Source organism: Geotrypetes seraphini, chromosome 6 (genome assembly GCF_902459505.1).
Source record: "Geotrypetes seraphini chromosome 6, aGeoSer1.1, whole genome shotgun sequence".
Taxonomy (NCBI): Eukaryota; Metazoa; Chordata; class Amphibia; order Gymnophiona; family Dermophiidae; genus Geotrypetes; species Geotrypetes seraphini.
Genome location: NC_047089.1, coordinates 61,108,093 through 61,130,535, shown reverse-complemented (window position 1 = coordinate 61,130,535; position 22,443 = coordinate 61,108,093). Strand labels below are relative to the sequence as shown.

At 43.6% G+C, this 22,443-nt stretch overlaps 1 long non-coding RNA gene across 1 annotated transcript in view; it reads left to right on the top strand.

The window, feature by feature from the left end:
- The window catches only part of LOC117362227, a 189,643-nt gene that overhangs the window by 43,251 nt on the left and 123,949 nt on the right, over positions 1-22,443 (top strand). Inside the window, exon 3 of the long non-coding RNA XR_004539834.1 lies at positions 3,951-4,057. This is a non-coding gene — a long non-coding RNA (uncharacterized LOC117362227). The remainder of the gene's footprint in view (positions 1-3,950; positions 4,058-22,443) is intronic.

Here is a 22,443-nt window from a genome sequence, read left to right as displayed (position 1 = left end):
TTCGAGAAGGATACTCCCTTCATTTTCTCAGCATACCTCCAGATCATCCTCCAAGAGAGTCTGCTTTCAATTTCCATCAGCCCTCCCTTCTTCAGATGGTCAAGAATTTACTCCTGCTCAATGCCATCGAGAGGGTTCCTCCAGAACACCTTTCCTTGTCTGGTCATTATTCAAATCATGTTGGTCTCAGGCTTTGGTTTTCTTTGTCTTCTGATAATTCACTTGCCAGGGTCTCCTGCCCATTTGACATTTTCTTCTTTCGTCATGCTCACTATCTATCTTCCATTTCTATCCTCCCCTTCCCTCCCCCTGGAGGTCTGACATCTTTCCTTTTTTTCATCTCCATCCCTGCAGTTTAGCATTTCTCTAATGACCCCCCCCCCCCCCGTGATCCTCCAGTGACCCCCCCTTGCGTTCCTCTCCTCCGTGGGATCTGATAAGACGGTACTCTTGCACTCTTCGGGCCACTGACAGCATGAGTGAAGCTTTCTCTCTGCTATTGCTTCGCACCTAAGTGGGGCCAGGAAGAAGTAGCAGAGGGTTTTACTCCCGTTACTTTCTCGTCACCAAGAAGACGGGAGGTCTTCATCCTATATTGGATCTCAGAGCTCTCAACAAATTTCTGGTCAAAGAGAAATTCAGAATGCAATCCCTAGCAACGTTGTATCCCCTACTGAATCACATTGATTGGCTAGACCTAAAAGAGGCCTACACTCACATTCCCATTCATCAGAATTACAGGAAGTACTTCAGGTTTTGAGTGGTGCAACACCACTAGCAATATAAGTTTCTACCCTTCCGCCTGGCATCCTCTCCCAGAGTCTTTACCAAGTGCCTGGTAGTAGTGGCAGTGGCCTTGAGGTCTCAGGGCCTTCAAGTCTTTACCTATATGGACGACTGGCCCTATCTGGACGACTGGCTCATCAAAGATCTCTCTTACCAGACTGTCCTTACAGTGACACACCAGATGGTGTCCTTTCTTCAGAGTTTGGGATTCAAAATCAACTTCCTCAAATCTCAACTTCAACCGTCTCAAAAACTCCAATTCATAGGAGCCCTTCTGGACACAACTCAACTCAGGGTGTTTCTTCCGCAACCATATCAAGACGCACTTGTTCAGCTTTGTCAGCAGGTTGCCCAGACTCACTCTCTGTCAGCAAGACACATGATGGTTCTTCTAGGGCACATGGCTTCCAAAGTCCACGTCACTCCATTTGCGAGGCTTCATTTATGAATTCCTCAATGAACTCTGGCTTCTCAGTGGTCACAGGCTCTAGACCAGTGGTTTCAAACTCGCAGCCTGGGGCCCACATGCAGCCTGCCAAGTACTATTTTGAGGCCCTCGGCATGTTTATCATAATCGCAAAAGTAAAATAAAACAGTTTCTTGATCATATGTCTCTTTAGCTATAAATTACAATATTATTATTAAGACTTAGCTAAAAGGAAAGATTTATAAACTATAAAGAGTTTTACCGTATGCAAAATTGTCATTTCTTTAATAAGACATTAATTATTTTTTCTGAGGCCCTCCAAGTACCTACAAATCCAAAATGTGGCCCTGCAAAAGGTTTGAGTTTTGAGACCACTGCTCCAGATCCTCTTTCCCAGAACATTACAGTGACCTCATCTCTTCAACAGTTACTACAGTGGTGGATACAATCTACCAATCTTTCCAGAGGTTTGCTTTTCCAAACACTCCCACATCAGAAGGTTCTCACGACAGATTCATCAACCTATGCTTGGGGAGCGCATCAGGATGGCTTATGCACTCAAGGTCTAAGGACCTCCAGAGACCGGCGCCATCATATAAATCTATTGGAACTCAGAGCAAATGCTCTCAAAGCTTTCCAGCATCTCATACAAGATCAAGTTCTCCTTGTCCGGACGGACAGTCAAATAGCAATGTATTATGTAAACAAACAGGGAGGTTCAAGGTCTCTCCTTCTCTCTCAGGAGGCTCAAAAGATCTGGAATTGGGCAATTCCTCACAACATCTTTCTCAAAGCCATTTACATTCAGGGGGAATAGAATTCTCTGGCAGACAAGCTCAGTCGCATTCTTCAACCTCATGAGTGGACTCTGAATTTAGCCATTCTCCACTCCATTTTCTCTCAGTGGGGGACACCTCAAGTAGATCTTTTTGCATCTCCCACAATCACAAGCTACACTGCTTCTATTTCCGGATTTACTCACCTCATCGCCTGGAATCGGATGCTTTTCTACTGGATTGGACGAACAAGTTCCTGTATGCATTTCCACCTTTTCATCTTTTTCTCAGGACGCTTGTCAAACTCAAGCAGATGTCTACCACCATGATTCTGATAGCTCCTCGGTGGCCCAGACAACCATGGTTTCCCCTTCTACTTCAACTCAGTTTCAAGGAACCGATACCTCTAAAAATATTTCCATCTCTACACCCGACAGCTTTGTTCCTCTCGGGCTGAATTCTGTTGAGCTTCATCTCTCTCTCAGCCTGTTTGACTTATCTTAGAAGCTTCTAGAAAGCCGTCCACTAGACAATGTTACCATAAAAGAGGACTCGCTTTTTTCTTCATAGTATTTTCTTCATCAGGAGCAACTGACATCCATCTCGGTTTCTCAATTCTTAGATTATCTTCTCCATTTGTCTGATGCTGGACTCAAATCTACATCTATTAGAGTTGATCTCGGCGCAATTATAGCCTTTCATCAGTCAGTGGATGGTAAACCTCTCTCAGCCCATCCTCTCATTTCCAGATTCATGAAAGGGCTTTTCCATGTCAAACCACCTACAGTAGTATGGGATCTTAATGTGGTTCTTGTTCAATTGATGAAGCCTCCATTGAACCAATATCTAAGACACATCTCAAATACCTTACTTGGAAAGTTGTGTTCCTTATTTCTCTCACTTCTGCCAGAAGGGTGAGCGAACTTCAAGCATTAGTGGCAGATCCACCATTTACAGTGTTCCACCATGACAAAGTGGTACTCTGTACTCATCCAAAGTTTTTATCAAAGGTGGTTACTGAATTTCATCTTAATCAGTCGATTGTGCTTCCAGTATTTTTTCCAAAGCCTCATTCTCATCCAGGAGAAACAGCTCCTCATACCATGGACTGCAAACGAGCACTGTCTTACTATTTGCAAAAGACTAAATCACATAGATCGTGTCTCCAACTTTTTGTCTCCTTTGATCCTAACAAGTTGGGGCATCCTGTTTCCAAATGAATGATATCCAATTGGCTGACTGCATATATCTCGTTCTGTTTCGCTTAGGCTGGGCTACAACTGGAGAGTCGAGTCACGGCCCATAAAGTTAGAGCTACGGCAGCTTCAATAGCTTTCCTGCGTTCCACTCTGATAGAAGAAAGCTGCAAAGCTCCCACTTGGTCCTCGGTTCATACATTCACCTCACATTACTGTCTGGAATCTTTTTCCAGATGGGATGGGCACTTCGGCCAAGCAGTATTACAAAATTTTCCTAAAAGACCAACACTCCCACCATCTCATTCTGGTTAGCTTGGAGGTCACCCACATGTGAGAATATGCTCCCTGCTTATTCTGGGATAAAGCACAGTTACTTACCATAACAGGTGTTATAGGAACAGCAGGCAGTTATTCTCACAACCCACCCATCTCCCCTGGTTGGCTTCTTAGCTGGCTATCTGAACTGAGGAGCTGCGCACCTATGTCGGGCAGGAAGGCACTCGTGCATGCACGGTGTGGTCAGTCGCAAACTTTCCTAAAGTTCTTAAAGTGGCGATGCACTTGGGACCTTCCTAACCAGGGCTTCGTGGATGACATCACCCACATGTGAGAATATCTGCCTGCTGTCCCTGGATAATACCTGCTATGGTAAGTAACTGTGCTTTCTGTTAGTCCCTGTAGGATTCCATATGACCTGCCCTCTCTTTATGCACTCAGTTGTTGATAGCCTGCTTCTTTCAGCCTCGATTGTTCTCCTTGCAGGTTTGAAGTCTTTCCAGCCAGTTGATGGATTCTGTGAGCAGTATTCCCCTTCTGTGAGTATGCTTTGCTGAAGGCTGTCTCATGTGGGTGCTCATTGCACACTGCAGGTTAGTTCTACATTGTTCCTCAATGTTTGGCTGGATTTAGAGAATGGCACGGTGGTGGTTACTCGCGGCTAGCCGCGTTTAGCTGTGGGTAACCCGCCGAAACGGGGAAAGAAAAATAGCAGTCACTGCGGGGACGGGGACAAGGCCATTCACCGCCCCATGGAGCGGTCCCCGCAGTGAGGCATTAAGGATCGCGCGGTCCCCGCATCCCCTGCCCGCCCGATCGATCGTAGCGTTTAGCCAGCTCTCTCCCTTCACCTCACCTTAGTTTGCAGGCTTTCTTTTTCGGCGACCCGCACGTGCGGCTGCTCAGTGTTCAATCTTCTGCTCTGACGCAACCGGAAGCAGGAAGTTGCAGCAGAGCAGAAGATTGAATACTGAGCAGCCACGTGTGCGAGTCGCCGAAAAAGAAAGCCTGCAAACTAAGGTGAGGTGAAGGGAGGGAGCTGGCTAAATGCTACGATCGATTGATTGGGCGGGCGGGTGGGGGCTACGGGGACCGCACGATCGCGCGTGTTCCCAGCTCACACTGGAAAGAGGGAGTGAAAGGGAAAAGGATTCTGGGCCAAGGGGATGAAGAGGGAAAGAAAAACACACAGCAGGAAAGAAAGGGGAGGACAGGCAGGTGAGCCAGATGCTGGAAGCAGGGGGGGGAAGAAAGAGGGAAAGAAGCTAGATGGGGTTGAAAAGAAGAGACACACTGGTATGGAAGAGGAAGATAGGGGAAATCTGGACACAGGAAGGTAACAGAAAAAGGGGAAATTATGTGCATGGGGCATAGGGACAGAGACATAAAGGGGACATGCCATGGGGATGGTATATGGACACAGGGGGGTGGGCAATGGCAGATACATAGGGGAGATATTAGAAATGGGGAAAATAGGAGCACAGAAGCGAGATGGTTTGTGGGGATGGGACAGGGACCGAGCTCGCAGGCTCCAGTGGCTTGCACAAATTATATTGTAACGTGCCACGAAAATAAGAGGGAGGAAGGTAGATAGATAGGCCACGCGAGAGGAGCTGAAGGGTGGTAGAAAGGAACAGATGGTAAAGGAGGGAGGGAAAGGTGGTGGTGGAAAGGAATAGAACAGACATTGAAGGAGGGTGGAGAGGAACAGACCCTGAAGGGAAATGTGGAAGACAGAGTGGAGAGAAAATGCTGGAAGGGAAGAAGACAGATGCCAGACTATGGGGGAGCGGAGGGAAGAAGATGGGTGCTAGACCAATTGGGGGGGGGTGAAGGGAGAGGCACACTAACAACAAATGGAAGACGCAGAGAGAAGACACACAGTGGATGGAAGGAATTGAATGAGAAGATGTGGAAAGCAGAAACCAGACAACAAAGGTAGAAAAAAAAAATTCTATTTATTTATTTATTATTTGCTTTAGGATAAAGTAGTATATTAGTTGTGTTGATAAAAATTTATAAACAAAGCCCTGCCAGCTGAACATCTCTTTCTCTAGTTCAGCAGCAGGAACTTTGATTTATAAGAAAGGAATAAGCTAAATATTACAGGACTAAGGCTTATATGGATGCTGCGGGGACGGTGATGGGGCGGTGAATGGGATGGCTTGTGGCGATGATGGGGCGGTGAAAGGGATGGCGGTGACGGGAACGGCGGTGACGGGGTGGTGCAGAGGATGGTGGGCTGGGGATGGGGCGGTGACGGGGACAGATTTTTCCCCCGTGTCATTCTCTAGCTGGATTGTCTTTGTGCATATTTATTACTTGTTTCATATTTTGCAGAATAGGTTGGCACACCTTAGTAAAAGAACAAGTGAACACATGTAGCATTAGATCCTGTTTCAGCCTTGTTAAGAGTGAAACCAGGTACAAAAAGGGGAAAAAGGTACTGCCTTGTAATAAAGTCCAAATACAATATGTAGAAGAAAGGCAGGTGTGATGTCAAAAACAGACCACAGTCACAAGTCTTTCAACTTTCTTTATTTTGAGAGACCTTTATTCTAAGAGACCTTACAACCAGGAACAAAATGTTGAAGCTGGTTTTTTTGGCTGAGTTTTATTTGACAAAGGAAAATTTATTAATGAGCCTCTTATAGCTTGATAATATCTATTCTCCAAGGACAAGTTAAGACATCCATATTGCTACAAATTGGTGATGTCATCAGTGGAACCCCCAATGTGGATGCTGCCCAGCATTCTAATTTTTCTAGAAGCTTTTGACAGACCTGACAGTAGATGTGCACTTATCTTTATCCTAGGACAAGCACGCAGCATATTCTCACAGATGGGTGATACCCAGTATGGATACTGCAAAAGTATACTATCACTTTAACTTCTTTAGAATTCTTGAAACTGCCCATACCGTGCATGTGTGAGTGCCTTCCCACCCGATGTCAGCTCGTGGGACCAACAGTTCTTCGCTAAGATGACGTGTCATTGGAGTCTCTCCAATCGTGCTAATTTTTTTCCCTTTTTTTGTGCCTTCCCAGATCATTTTTCTTAATTTTAAAAAAAATTTTCCATGGTATTTGTTTAATTTCATGGGAGTTTTTTTCTCAAAATTTTTACCTTTTAGTTTTCGGTCCTTTGGTCTTCCTTCAGCCAGATTTCTGGCCGGTAGGATCGACTCTTTTTCGGTCACTAAATTACTCAACTATTGTTGGAAAAATTGATTCCTTTGATCTCTCATTGGCAGTTTTTCCCTTGATGTCAAAGCCTTCCACTGGTTTCAAGAGATGTTCTTGGTGCAACACAGGGCCATATCAGTCACTAATCTGTCAGTGCTGTTCATTAGTCACACACCCACAGTGGCGTTAGGCAGCCTAAAGTGCCTATGGAGGTGTGATTCTGGTGCCAATTTTTTTTTTTTTTTAGGAGCCAGTAGGTGCCTTGAAACTTGGTTAAAAATGTCATTTCAATGGCACCTATCAGTGCCTAAAAAAACAACAACAAAACGGTGCTGTTTAAAGAATCCAGGCCTATAAAGAGAATTGGGCCCTACAAACTTACTTTTATAGTGTTATTACTTTTTACTCTGAATACAATTTTGTTTGCTGGGTTGCTGTACAGTTACATTTTTTTGTTAATGTTAATAAATTGTACAACCACAACTATGGTAAGTGATGAAATCATTTTACAATAATCACATTTGTAATAAATGACAGTACAAATATTTAAATGCAACTGGAGACAAAGAATGGCATATAAATGCTGCTTGGGTTTAAGCTTTTTTTTGCTTATTTTACACCACAAAATGGCAACAAATAATTCAAATAAGAAGGGTTTATTTAAATTAATTTTACTTCTCCTTTTTAAATAGGAGTGATAGATTTGGTAGAGTTAGAGGATCATTTGTTCCACCAAAAACTATAATCCTTACCTAAGGGTTTTCTTTGCGTTTTTCTGATGATCTTATTCACAAATAGATGCTGTTTAGAGAGAGCCTTTGCAGTCCTATGAAGTATCTTCTTTGACCTCTGAAAGCAATAGGAAGGCATGAATTTACTGCTAAGAAAGCGAGCAGCTGCAGAGTATAATGAAGTAACTGAAGAGAGCATTTGTTTGAAGCAAACTATGAATGAGAGAGACAGACAATCTAACCACAGGATGAGATAAAAGTAGGAAAATAAAATCTGACTTAATTGAGAGAAGAGGTAAAGAACAAATAAAGAAGACAAAAAGAAAATAGAATGGTTGAGGTAAAATCAGAGTGAATAAAAATAATTAAAAAAAACAAGAATAAAAAGGGGCAACAGTTGTAAATAGAATGAATTAGCTAGATAGTGTGAACAAAATAACTTGTTTTGTTGCATTTTGAGCCACTATACTTACCCCCTCCCCCCTTTACTAAGCTGCAATAGAGGCTTCTACCGAGGTCCAGAGTGCTAAATTTTCCAATGCTTCTCCAATTCTCATAAAATTTCTATAAGCATTGGAGCATTTAGCGCCCTGGGCCGTGGTAGAAACCTCTACCGTGGCTTAGTAAAAGAGGGCCTTAGTTGGAAACAATTCCAGGTAGGCTTTTGAATAAAAATTGATTTTTTTTCCCGCTCTCTTTAGAGTAAAAGAGTCAGTCAATACAAAAATTAAGGGAAAGACCTTCTCAGATGCAAGTAACAAAATATATATGAAACTCCCCCTCTATGTTCTCTCTCACATTGAGCAAATGTGTACTAATTCAAAATGTAATTCAATAGAACAAAGATATACTCAGAGACCCGGAGGACCACGACAGGGGAAACTCCCCAAATGTAGCCTCACCATCTTATCATAGCATTTTGAGAGAAAATGGCCACACCGATGTCCCTGTAGATTATTATCTATAATAATAAAACCCTAAGCGCGCATGCGCACTTCTAACTGCGTGTTCCGGGATCCGTATGTCCATGGCAGGTAGGAGTGCACATGCGTGCTTCGACTCCCCCCTCACTCACTGTAAAGCAGTTCGTCGTCGGCGCACACCCCTCCCCGGTGCACCCGAACCCCCGTTGACCCTACCATCCGACCCTCCCACTGCGAGACAACCACAAACCTCCCGGCTCCAGCAGTGTCTGCAGCACTCTAAACACGCTGCTTCGCGGCCTTCTACTGCCCTGATTTCCTCTGCCGCATCTCTGTCTCTGATGATGTCATCAGGGATGCGGCAGAGAAAATCAGGGCATTAGAAGGCCACGAAGCAGCATGTTTAGAGTCAGTGGGGTCGGCAGCGGGAGGGTCAGTGGGGTCGGCTGCACGGCGGCGGTAATAGCAGGGGGGGGAGATAGAAACATGCTGCTCAACGGTTCTACTGCACAGGGGGATGGGAGGGAGGGAGGCAGGCAGGCTGGCTTCGGGGGGGGTGGGGATGGAACAAAGGCTGGAAGGCAGTGAGGGGGACATAGGAAAGAGGTACTGGGGGCACTAAGGACATAGGAGGCACTGAGGGCACTAAGACAGGACAGAGGCACTGGGGGCACTAAGGACATGGGAAGGAGGCACTGGGACACTATGGACATAGAAAGGGGGCCACGGAGAGACAGGCAGGCATGGTGCAACAGAGAAATGCAGGCAGGGGCCAGGGAGATAGAAACAGAAAGAATGACAGACAGACAGCGTCCAAGGAGAGAGAGACAAAGAAAAAAAAAACCCAGACAGACATCTACTCTAGCACCCGTTAATGTAACAGGCTTAAACACTAGTTTTTTTTATAATTTTCTCTTTTTGCCATACTGGGACAGACTAAAGGTCCATCAGTCTGCAGGGTTCTGTGCTTGGACCCATGCTCTTCAACATATTTATAAATAACCTGGAAATTAGTACAAAGAGCGAGGTGATTAGGATTGCGAAGACCTGCAACGTGACATAAACACGCTTGAGAAATGGGCTGCGACATGGCAAATGAGATTTAACGTGGATAAATGTAAGGTTATGCATGTTGGTACCAAAAATCTTATACACGAATACAGGATGTCTGGTGCAGTACTCGGAGAGACCCCCCAGGAAAGAGAATTGGGAGTACTGGTTGACAAGTTAATGAAGCCGTCCACGCAATGTGCAGTTGTGGCGAAAAGGGTGAACAGAATGCTAGGAATGATTAAGAAGGGGATCACAAACAGATCGAAGAAGGTTATGATGCCATTGTATAGGGCCATGGTATGCCCCCACCTGGAATACTGCATTCAGCACTGGTCGCTGTACATGAAGAAGGACACAGTACTACTCGAAAGGATCCAGAGAAGAGTGACTAACATGGTTAAGGGGCTGGAGGAGTTGTCATACAGTGAGAGATTAGAGAAACTGGGCCTCTTCTCCCTTGAAAAGAGGAGACTGAGAGGGGACATGATTGAAAAATTCAAGATAAATGAAGGGAATAGATTTAGTAGATAAAGACAGGTTGTTCACCCTCTCCAAGGTAGAGAGAACGAGAGGGCACTCTCTAAAGTTAAAAGGGGATAGATTCCTTACAAACGTAAGGAAGTTCTTCTCCACCCAGAGTGGTAGAAAACTGGAACGCTCTTCCGGAGTCTGTTACAGGGGAAAATACCTTCCAAGGATTCAAGAGAAAGTTAGACAAGTTCCTGCTGAACCAGAGCATACGCAGGTAAGGCTAGTCTCAGTTAGGGCACTGGTCTTTGACTTAAGGGCTGCTGTGTGAGCAGACTGCTGGGCACAATGGACCAATGGTCTGACCCAGCAGCAGCAATTCTTATGTTCCTATGTTCTTGCTCTTAATGTCGAATAATCACAAGTCTTCAAAAACATTTGAACACTTATCTGCTTGAAGGTTCTGATGTGAAGTGTCACGTTTTGACCCTGTGTCAGGGAACCCCACAAAAAGTATTGAAAAGTGTCAAACTGATGCGATAATCAGGTCTCTCATAATACTTTCTGGAATTCAAAAATATGGCTGCTTTGAATGCCGTATTTTTTAATCTCTTTGTTCTATTTAATTCTATTTTGAATTAGTACACACTTGCTCAATGTGAGAGAGAACCTGAGAGGGGAGATTCATATATATTTTGTAGAGTAAAAGAGTAGCACCTCTTCTTATGGCTAAAGTCCTCTTTAGACTTTTTTATAATTTTAGGAGGTCAGGCATTATGTGACAGGCATTTTATAATATAGTGCAGTTTAGTTTAGCACAGTTAAACAGCATAGCAGTTTTCTAAACTCACTGTTCATAGTTTGATTCCCACCCACTCACCTCGCTCTCATCAATCCTAGGCTTAATATTTGTTCTATAGACCTTTTTCAGCCAACTAGTATAGAAGGTTTAATTAGGGAATCTTCATCAGCTAGCTTTTAGCAATACAGAATTTTGAGGTTCTTGGAGAAAGCCTAAAACAGTAGAGCATAACTAGTAAGTGTAAGAGGTTTATTTTACTTTATATTCCTTTACTCCCTTAGTAATCTCAGTTAACAGTCATCTGTATGAAGATGTAGAAACATAGAAACATAGAAATTGACGGCAGAAAAGGGCCATAGCCCATCGAGTCTGCCCATACCAATGACCCACTCCCTGATTCTTACTCCCCAGTCCAGCAGCAAGATGGGGGCTATCTGGTCTTTTGCACTGAGTGTTATATGTATACATTTGGTGCAGAGAGCCTGTAGCACTCATAAAATAAGTCCAATCATTGGAGGCTATAGTAGCAGAGAATCTGAGACAGACAGAAGTTTACAGAGGAGACCTTCAGGATAGAGAATGACAGAGGAACAAGGTTTGACATTAACCCTATCTATGTCCCTACCCTGTCCCCGCAAGCTGATCAACTACACTAGGTCCATCATGTAAAACCAAATTATGACACTGAACCATGAACCATCAATTAATATAAACTTAACACTGTATTCAATTCATCCAATGATTAAAATATTGGGAGTTGTTCTCGATCAGCATCTGACTATGAAAAATCAGATAGATGCTGTGGTACAAAAGGGCTATTACACTTTATGGAAGTTGCAGACCATAAGACCGTATTTTTAATTTTCTGCTGAGTCTCCTTGATTACTGCAACATTGTTTATCTGACAAGTACTAAGAAAGATATGGCCAGACTTAGATTAATTCGGAATACAGCGGTGAGCCTGATCTATGGCCTAAAGAAGTATGACTATGTGACACTGTTTTACCGCGAGTTGCATTGGCTCCCGATGGAAGCTTAAATTTTGTTTTGTTTAAACTGGGTTATCTTTGCTATAAAGTCATGCATGGTACTGCTCCGCTCTATTAGAAGCTCACATGCCCTGTTCATTGTCCCATCCATTCAGGGTTGTAAAAGCAAGAAATTTCTTGATCTTACACTAGCATTTCAGACAGCTTCCTACGATAAAGAATTTCGATCATTATAAACATTTTAGAACCCAGTTGAAAACTTATCTCTTCTCAAAATACTTGGCCAAATAGTTCTATTGTGTTTCCCTTGTTATTTATAATCTTTTGTAAACCATGTTGAACTTGCGGTTACGGGGTTTAGAAGCATGATGTTATGTTATTGACACTGCAAAATACTCATACAGTTAAGTAAAATAAAATTGATGAAAAGAACTCCAAATCTGAAGATACTTGGCAACTTTAGATTGAGACTCAGCCAAATGATGCTCTAGTCGAGCTATAGAAAAAAATATAAGTCCACCATGAACCTATTGTCAAGGATGTTTGCGCTTTTCATTGTCCAAGAACTACCTTCAGAGCCACAGCAACCATAATGGCTAATAACTGAGCATACTCGTCCGTTAAAGACAATGAAGGAGATGCATAGAATTATAAGAGAAAAGGTAAGTGAAAGATTTATTGGTAAAACTTAACAAATTATAGCCCAGAGTGCTCTCCAAAAGGAATGAATCTTCAAGCAGTCATTTAGCATATGTCTGAGCATACCAGGGTAAAGACAGCATCTCTAACACAGTGCCGAAGATATAGGTTGGGATTTCTTCTGTTTCGTGGGCAGCCACAGACTCTATGCAGTACAAAATACAAAGACTGTAAAACAGATGCAGCTCCAAGAGGTCTGTTAGAAGAAGACCAAAGCAATTTCCAATGTGCCAATGGTATATCCTTTTGCAAATCTTGATGCCATTTTTTATGATATTTCAGTGTAGGCTTATATTTGAGGTGTACAAGAGTATAGTATGCTATAGAGAAAGGACGTTAATGGCTAGATAACTTAGACAATGAGTCAAGGACTGGTGCTGGAGAAAAGCTGTAGTTTTGCAAAGAACATCCAAAATGTTGATGCAGACAATGAATAAGTTGCAAATAACGAAATGCTTGAGTTGAAGACAATCTATAACGATCACAAAGTTCAGAAAAAGTATACAAATGATGCGTATTTGTAAGTAAATAATTTATTATATACCCGATGTCATCCAAGTAGTCCAGGTAAGGACAGACTTATCAACAGTGAAATTAATATTGCCCCACAGTGGGGCATGTAAAGTGGTATATTGACGTGGCAATACAATGATCTAGATATTGTGCAGCGGTAAAAGTCTCTCTTAACCCTTTCAGGACCATAAGGATCGTAGGCCAATTTTTGTGGTTTTGACGACATTTTTATGGTAAAAAGGGCTTGCAGATGCCAAAAAATTGATTTTTTTTGTGAAATATCATTATTTTTTTTAAAAAAAATCACACTTCTGGCTTATGGACAGTGTGGCAAGTGAATCTTCTCGTCAATCTGGCAACGACGCTAATGAATGAATGTCGGAACCAGTTTGTTTACATAAAGGCAGTATCATATGGAATCCGTACATATCAAATTTAGAACTGTAGACTATCCCAATCAAAATTTATAGGATTTTAAAGTTATGGGACAAATATGTCCCTTGGTCCTGAAAGGGTTAATGGCAGCCAAGCATTAACAACAGGGATAGTATGAGATCACATCACATCTGCAATATTATAAGGAGCAACTAGTTGACGCTCAACCTGGACCCAAAGTGGAGGGACCTCATCTTGATAGTCCTTGAGCAATAACACAGCACTTCACAAGAGTGCTGCCTTTGCATGCAAAACAAAATCAGGAAAGCCCACTCCACCAAGATCTCTTGGTCAATTTAAGGTTAATAGGGCTATCCTAGGTGGTTTCCCTTGCCAAAGGTAGTGAGTAAGAATCTTGTCAAATTTACGAAAAATAGAAACAGGAAATGGCAAAGGCAGCATCTGAAAAAGGTATAGTACCTGAGGCGCTATTACCATCCTGATGGTTTTGAGGCATTCCCACCAGGACGACCATGCTGCACAATATCAGCCTTCATACAAAAAATATTGAGCAGCAACACTTCAGTCTTAACCCAATTGATGGAATACCAAGACAGATGTCCAAAAGATCTTAATAAAGTTAACAAACACGGAATCATACTATTAGGGTCTGAGATGTACAATAACACATCGCCACAAAGGCAGAGATCTTTACAACAGTTGGACCAACAGCGATGCCCTTAATATCAGTATTCAGAGAAATATGCCTAAGCAAGGGTTAAACAATGTGTCTACTCTATTGCATATTTTGGTATCTTCTGCAAAGAGGCAAATCTTACCCGACAAACATTCAGCAATATCATTTATAAAAATGTTAAAAAGAACAGGCCCAAGAACAGAACTTTGAGGCACACCACTGGTAACATCCCTTTCCTCAGAGCGATCTTCATTGATCACTACCCTCTGTTGCCTTCCACTCAACCAGTTCTTGACTCAGCCCGTCACTTTGGGACCCATCCCGAGGGCACTCAGTATATTTATTAGACATCTGTGTGGAACACTGCCAAAGGCTTTGCTAAAATCAGAAATCCGATCCTCCCACAAATTAAAACTATCCTTCCCCTGCTAAAAGACATTTCCCACACAGGAAAGCTAGGGACCTCCCTCCACTTCAAAATCACTGAGCTCTGGAACAATCTTATCTCCCCTCTTCGGAACTTGAGCTCTCTCCAAGTTTTCCGCAAACATCTGAAAACCTGGCTTTTCTCAAAAAATGTAAGTCTCCCTCCAACTTAGGAATCAAGGAAACTCTTATATCTTGGCATTCCAAGTCCTGTAAATTTTCTTCACACTTCTACCTCTAACCCTCTGTTGTAGTTCCTTCCTATTTCTCCTACTGTAAACCGCGTCGAGCTCTATGAATGTGGAGATGATGCGGTATACAAACCTAAAGATTAGATTAGATTTGTAATTTCAGGACCTTCTAATACGTCTGAATCTCTAAACAAACTATATATTGTAATTTTTGCTGGTTTTTTTTTTTTTGAATCTCTAAACAAACTATATTGTAATTTCCTCTTTTTTTCTTAGCAAACAGTATATTTTGTAATTTCGATTTCTTAAAGTCTCTGTACTCTGTACTCCTTCTACATATTGTAAATTGCTGAATGTCCAGCTCTCTTGAATGTAAACCGCCTAGAAGTCGCTAGATTGTGGCGGTATAGAAGAATAAAGTTATTATTATTATTATTATTATTAAATACACATATAGTGCACATCCTCTATCTAATTCTCTGGTCACCCAAAGAAATTGATTTGTCTGACAAGATCTACCTCTTGTGAATCCATGTTGCCTCCGGTCCTGTAATCCACAGGATTCCAAAAACTTGACCATTCTCTATTTTAAAAGTGTTTCCATTAATTTGCTTACCACAGAAGTCAGATTTACCGGCCTGTAATTCCCTACTTCTTCCTTCCACTTTTGTGGAGAGGGACCATATCTACCCTTCTCCAGTCCTCCGGTACCACTCCCAACTCGAGACTCGTTGAAAAAGTCAGTCAGTGGAGCTACTAGAACTTCCCTAAGTTTCTTTAGAATGCTCAGATGTACACCATCTGGCCCTATCTCTTTGTCTACCTTTATTTTAGCTAGCTCCTCACGAACACAACCCTCTGAAAATTGATCAGGATCTATTACTCCTCCATCCCTATTCACGTTTGTCTTCTGCAGTCCCACTCCTGGCGCTTCAGCCATGAACACAGAGCAGAAATATTTGTTAAGCAATTCGGCCTTTTCTTTATCAGCTTTTACCTATTCCTCCCTTTTACCTTTGAGTCTCACAATGCCACTTTTGCACTTCTTCCTATCACTAATACATCTAAAAAATGTCTTAGCTCCCCGTTGTGTCAGCTATTTTTTCTTCCATTTGCATCTTTGCTTTCTTGACTACACGATCAACCTTCAAAAAAATATAAACAGGATGGAATCGGTCCAGAGGAAGGTTACTAAAATAGTTGGAGGTCTTTGTCATAAGGTGTATGGGGACAGACTTAAAGATCTCAATATATATACTTTGAAGGAAAGGCAGGCGAGGAAGATATGATAGAGACGTTTAAATATCTACATAGCATAAATGCGCCAAGAGGTGAGTCTCTTTCATTTGAAAGGAATCTCCAGAATGAGAGGGTATAGGATGAAGTTAAGAGGTGATAGGCTCAGGAGTAATTGAAGGAAATACTTTTTTACAGAAACGGTGGTAGATGTGTGGCATAATCTCCCTGTAGAAGTGGTGGAGATATAGACTATGTCTGAATTCAAGAAAGCACAGGACAGGCATGTGGGATCTCTGGGAGAGGAGGAAATAGTGGATGCTGTGGATGGGCAGACTGGTCTGGTCACTTGGGCCTTTGTCTGCCATCATGTTTCTATGTCATGAAGGATAACAGCAGATATGACTGCAAATTGACAGGATAGTACTTAGGATATAACAGTTAATGTGAAATTTGAAGGAGCAGCAGTATACACTTTTAATGCATGCATATCGTCTGCCTAGAAGATAAGTTAAGATGAATATCTTTATTGCTGCTTGGTGCTTAAAAATGTGGAGCACACCATGCCTCTTTGGGTCATCTGTTTTCAGTCTGCCCAAAAATTCAGGGATGTTAGAGAGTATCATAACAAGTTTGACTAACATAATAGTAGTTTCCCATTCATTCTTACAGGCATCCCTATTTGATGAGTCTTTCCCCTGGGGATACTAATTAGGAGATATTTAAAACTTCCCAGTAGGGCACTATTTATGTCCAGAAAATGAATATCGTCAAACTGGATCCAGCAAACTTAAAATGGATAAATCATGTGTTTCATTTTATGTTGAGGTAGAAAGAGGAGCCTTGAAAGGTTGGAAAGCATTTCAGAAAGTCTGTGGGCTTTTCTGGACTGTAGTAGCTCCTCACGTTCAGAATACATACTTGAATTAAGGACTGCTATTCTTAAGCAGCTCCCTTTGCTGCCACAATGGTAGGAGGAGGAAGTGGGGAGAAGATAGCATGTTTTGGGGGGGTTAGTAGAAAAATAATGGCATAAGAGCCTAGGGGATATTGTAGGGCACTTCACCAGGAGCATAGCCATGGGTGGGCCCAGGCTCGCCCAATTTTGACCGGGGCTCACCCAGAAGTGCTGCACACCAATCATCCACAATCATCCTTTGCTCCTTTATCTTCTGCATATGCCACATCTACTTCTTTCCCTCCCCTTCTAGGAAGCTTTGACACATCCACTCAGCTCCTAGTGCAGTGCGTCTACCTTACATTTTTGTGCTGTGGGGTAGTGATTCATAAAGGCTGGCTCTAGGACCTTCCTTCTCCCACATCCTGCCTTCTCTGATGTAATTTCCTGTTAAGCCTAGGGTGGGATGTGGCAAAAGGAAGGTTCCAGTGTTGGCCTAATTTGCCACCCCGCAACACAAAAATATAAGGTAGATGCACTGTGCTGGACGCTGAGTGGATATGTCAGTCACCCAGAAAGGGAGAAAAAAGGAAGCGAGCAGGGGGGGGGATTATGCAAGACCCATCCAGAGAGAAGAGAAAGGAACAAGTTGCTGGACCTATGGGAGGAGGGGGGCTGGCAGGAAGGAAGAAAGGTACTGGACGTGTGAGAGGATGGGGGCTAGATGGAAGGGAGAGAGGTCATGGACCTGTGGGAGGAAGGAGGGCTGGAGGAGGGAAGGTATGCAGATCCTGGACCTGCATGAGGAGGGGGGGACTGGAGTTAAGGGAAAGAAGTCCTGGACCTGTGGGAAGAGGGGGACAGGAGGGAAGGAAAAGAGGGGATGGATTCACCAGAAGAGAAGGGAAAGGAAAGAGATATGCAGGACCAAAAGGATAAAGGAAGAGGGAGTCAGATATTGAACTCACAGCAGGAAGGGAAAAGGGCAAGAAGAAGGGTGGATAGGCAGGTGAGCCAGATGATGAAAAGGGGTGATGAGAGAGGGAGAAAAGCTAAATGGGGTGGAGTTAGAGAGCACATTAGTGTGGAGAAGGAAAAGAGAAAAGCTGGACACGGGGACGTACAGAAACAGGGGTGTTGATGGGCATGGGAGGGGAAGCATAGGGACAAGGACACAAAGGGGAGATGCTGTATGGTGATGGTTTATGGAAACAGGGAGGCAATGCTGGACACAGGAGGGTATATAGTATGACCCGTCAGACGCTAGGTCTGCCGAGGTCCCGGTGAGAGCAGGCAAGAAGGGGGGTAGAAAGCCCAGGGGAGGTACACCCAAAGCATGTCCTGGACAGTATATTGATTCCCCAGAGCCTACTAGTCCTCCAGAATTAAATACTGTGAAGTTCTGCTATCCACTAGGGGGAGCCGGTAGGCCCAAGAACTTGCCAGGTAGCCGATATCCAGGTCACCACCGGGGGAGCCCAAAAGCTGTGCAGGTCCAAGCTGACTCAGCTAGATGAGGGCGTGCCCCTGCTCTAGAAAAGGCAGCAGTTTGGGACAAACAGTTAGGCAAGCTAGGGAGAAGGATAAGGTTCCTCTCCCAAGATGATCCCCCTGGTCCAGGCAGAGGTGAGAGCTGTGCACCCATGGAGGTTACGGAGGCTGGTGAAGCACTGAATCTGCAACTACTGGACGAAGAAACCCCGATGGAATTGCAAGGGAGTTTGTCTGAAGAATTTGCTGAATATCCTGAACTGATGGAGGTTGATTTAACTACCAGGTGCCAAGAATGACCTGCTTGACTGTGAGTTTTTGTTTGGGACTCTTTTTGGAACTCTGCATTTTTGATTTTTGAATATTTGAAGCTGTGAGTGTGTCTCTTGGGTGAGGTTTGCTAACACCCAGGGAGGGAATTATGAAAAGCTGTTATATAAGGCAAACCTAAGACACTCTTAATTTCCCAGCAGTGCTTCAAAAGGCTGCTGGAGGCTTCCGTTTGGGAACTGTGTACATTATACATACCAGAGCAGAGAACTCTGTTGTTTGTATTGTCACCTGCTGAGGAGCAGGTTGAGAACTACCTGAGAAAATAAGCTCTGTTGAAAGCAGGATCTCATGAGGATTTGGATCCATTGTTTCAAGGAAGGAAACCTGAACTGTTTTGACTTATTTTGCTTTTTGTGTTTTGTTTTACTTTGGGATTTTTTTGCAAGAAGCACTATTTATTTTGCTGATGCCATTCTGACCTTTATTTTAGACAGTAAATTTATGTTTGATTATATAACTGTGTGGTGGTGTTTTTGCTGAGTTCCTCTTGTCAGTCCGATCTTGCAGGGTGACTCCAGGCCGGATCACACGTCAGTGTTCTTTTTATGTTTAGCCACTAGTAGTGCTATTGAGTCCCGATCTCGGGCAGCAGAGTGGTTACAATAGTATATGGATTCAGAGGGGAGATGTTGGATGTGGGAGGTATAGGGTCATAGAAACATAGTAGATGACGGCAGACCCGAATGGTCCATCTAGTCTGCCCAACCTAATTCAATGTAATAATTTGTGGGTTTTTTCTTCTTCTCCTTAGCTATTTCTGGGCAAGAATCCAAAGCTTTGCCTGGTACTGATCTTAGGTTCCAATTACTCAAGTCTCTGTCAAAGCTCACTCCAGTCCATCTACACCCTCCCAGCCATTGAGACCCTCCCCAGCCCATCCTCCCCCAAACGGCCCAGTACTGGCCTTAGTTCTTCAATATTTACTATTAGTTTCTGATTCTAAATCCTCTGTGTTCATCCCACGCTTTTTTGAACTGTCACTGTTTTCCTCTCCACTACCTCTCTCAGGAGTGCATTCCAGGCATCCACCACCCCCTCTCCGTAAAGAAGAATTTCCTTACATTGCTCTTGAGTCTCCCATCCCTCAACCTCAAATTATGTCCTCTGGTTTTACCATTTTCCTTTCTCTGGAAAAGATTTTGTTCTACGTTAATACCTTTCAAGTATTTGAAAATCTGAATCATATCTCCCTGTGAGCTGTTTTAGCTCCATCTGCAGTGTTTCCGTCAGCACATGTTTCTGTGAGTACCAGCTAACAGCTTGAATCAGAGATTTTTTTTGGGGGGGAGGTCTTTCAAAAGGGGTTTTTAGGTGGTTTCCCTGCAAGCCCCACCCCCCCTAAAATCCTAAAATCTCTGTTTTTGAGGGTTCTCTGTGGTTTTCCCGGGCTATTTTTAGTCAAAATAGGACATCAGTGGCCATCTTGGATTTTTCCAGATTTGATTTTAAAGTTATTTTTTTTATACTTGCCAGTTTAATTTTTGAAAGAAAATCACATAGATGACCTCCCCAGGACAGGATATCATGAATTCATGCCTCATTTGCGGTGGATGGCTGTCGGATTTGCAGCCGTATTCCATGTGTGCTGCAGCCCACGAGGGGTGAGAGACTTGCCTGGATTCAGTGCCTTCAACCTCCGTGGAGGGTCTTCTAGTGCCTTCTGTCCTGACTCCTGTGAAAATGGTGTCAGGGAGCCCTGGGAAGTATGCAGGAAATGCTACGGCGAAATACAAGCACGTCTCGAGGAAGAAACCTGGTAAATCCTCCAAACAGTCCCTAGCTGAAGTGCAGGGGCGGCTCCCACTGCTGAGGAAAGATTTTCCCCAGATTTTGTTCATTTGCTTTATCAGGCATAATTGGGGAAAGGGAATAAAAGTTTCTGCCTGTCTTCCTTCTGCTGGCCTCCAGTCTGAAGAAATTGATGAAGAAATGACGGATGAGATTAAATGCAACTGCAGGGGAGGCAACACAGTTATCATGGGCAACTTCAATTATCCGGGGATAGACTGGAACCTAGGCACTTCTGGCTTTGCTAGAGAGACCAAGTTCCTGGAAACTGTAGGCGATTGCTTCCTGGAACAACTTGTCAAGGAAAATACAAGAGGAAACGCAATTCTGGACCTAATTCTAAATGGACTGCGAGGACCGGCACAAGATGCAGAAGTAGAAGGGACCCTGGGAAACAGCGATCACAATATGATCCGCTTCAACCTGGAAATAGGGGCGAACGACAGCCACGGCGCTAAACTTCTGAAAAGGAAATTGTGAAGGTATGAGACGCATGGTGGGGAACAAGATTAAGGAGAGGATAAACACTGTAAAGATGCTAGAGCAAGCTTAGTCTCTTTTTAAGGATATGGTCACCGAGGCGCAATATCTATATATACTACATATCACCAAGGGATCAAAGAGGAAAAAGAATAAAGAACCAGCGTGGCTCACTGTAGAGGTAAAGGAAGCGATCAGAGACAAAACTCATTTAAGGAATGGAAAAGATCAAAAACGGATGAAAACTGGAGTAAGCACAAACAACATCAACACAGGTGCCATAAGGCGGTAAAAGGGACAAAAAGAGACTACAAGGAAAAAAGGAGGCAAAAAACTTCAAGCCGTTCTTTCAATATATTAAAGGGAAATGACCCGCAAAGGAAGCAGTGGGACCGTTGAATGACCAAGGAATAAAGGGAGCGCTAAAGGAGGACAAAGCAATCGCTGACAGATTGAACACGTTTTTTGCGTCTCTATTTACCAAAGAGGATATACACAGCATACCGGAACCCATTAGGCTATATACTGAGAGTGAAAATGGGAAACTGACAAGGTTAACGGTCAGTCTAGAAGAGGTATGCAGGCAGATTGATAGGCTTAAGAGCGATAAATCCCCAGGACCGGATGGCATCCATCCGAGGGTCATCAAGGAACTGAAAGGGACCATAGCTGAACTGCTCCAACTAATAAACAATCTGTCGATCGTATCTGGAAAGATTCTGGAGGACTGGAAGGTGGCGAATGTTACGCCGATCTACAAAAAAGGTTTGAGGGGAGATCCGGGAAACTACAGACTGGTGAGTCTGACCTCGGTACTGGGAAAGATGGTAGAGGCGCTGATAAAGGACTGCATCCTTGATCACTTTGACGGACACGGGCTGATGAGGACCAGCCAGCACGTTTTCAGCAAAGGCAGATCTGTTTGACAAACTTGCTGCACTTCTTCGAGGGAGTAAACAGGTAGATAGACAAGGGTGACCCGGTCAACATATATCTGGACTTTCAGAAGGCGTTCGACTACTTTGGAAAATTGCGAGCCATGGTATTGGGGGTGAAATACTCATGTGGATTAAAAACTGACTGGAGCATAGGAAACAGAGTGGGGGTAAATGGACAATACTCGGACTGGAAGAGCGTCACCAGTGGGGTGCCGCAGGGCTTGGTGCTTGGACCCGTGCTTTTCAACATCTTTATGAACGATCTGGACATAGGTACGACAAGCGAGGTGATTAAATTTGCGGACGATACGAAGTTATTCAGAGTAGTGAAGACGCAGGGGGATTGCAAAGATCTGCAACATGACATAGTCAGGCTCAAGGAATGGGCATTGACATGGCAGATGAGGTTTAACGTGGATAAGTGTAAAGTGATGCAAGTCAGTAACAAAAATCTCCTGCACGAATACAGGATGTCCAGGGCGGTACTTGGAGAGACCTCCCAGGAAAGGGACTTGGGAGTTCTGATCGACAAGTCAATGAAGCCGTCCATGCAATGTGCGGCGGTGGCGAAAAGGGCGAACAGAATGCTAGGAATGATAAAGAAGGGGATCACGAACAGATCGGAGAAGGTTATCATGCCGCTGTACCTGGGCCTTGCTGCACCCTCACCTGGAGTACTGAATCCAGCACTGGTTGCTGTACATAAAGAAGGACATGGTACTACTCGAAATGGTCCAGAGAAGAGTGACTAAGATGGTTAAGG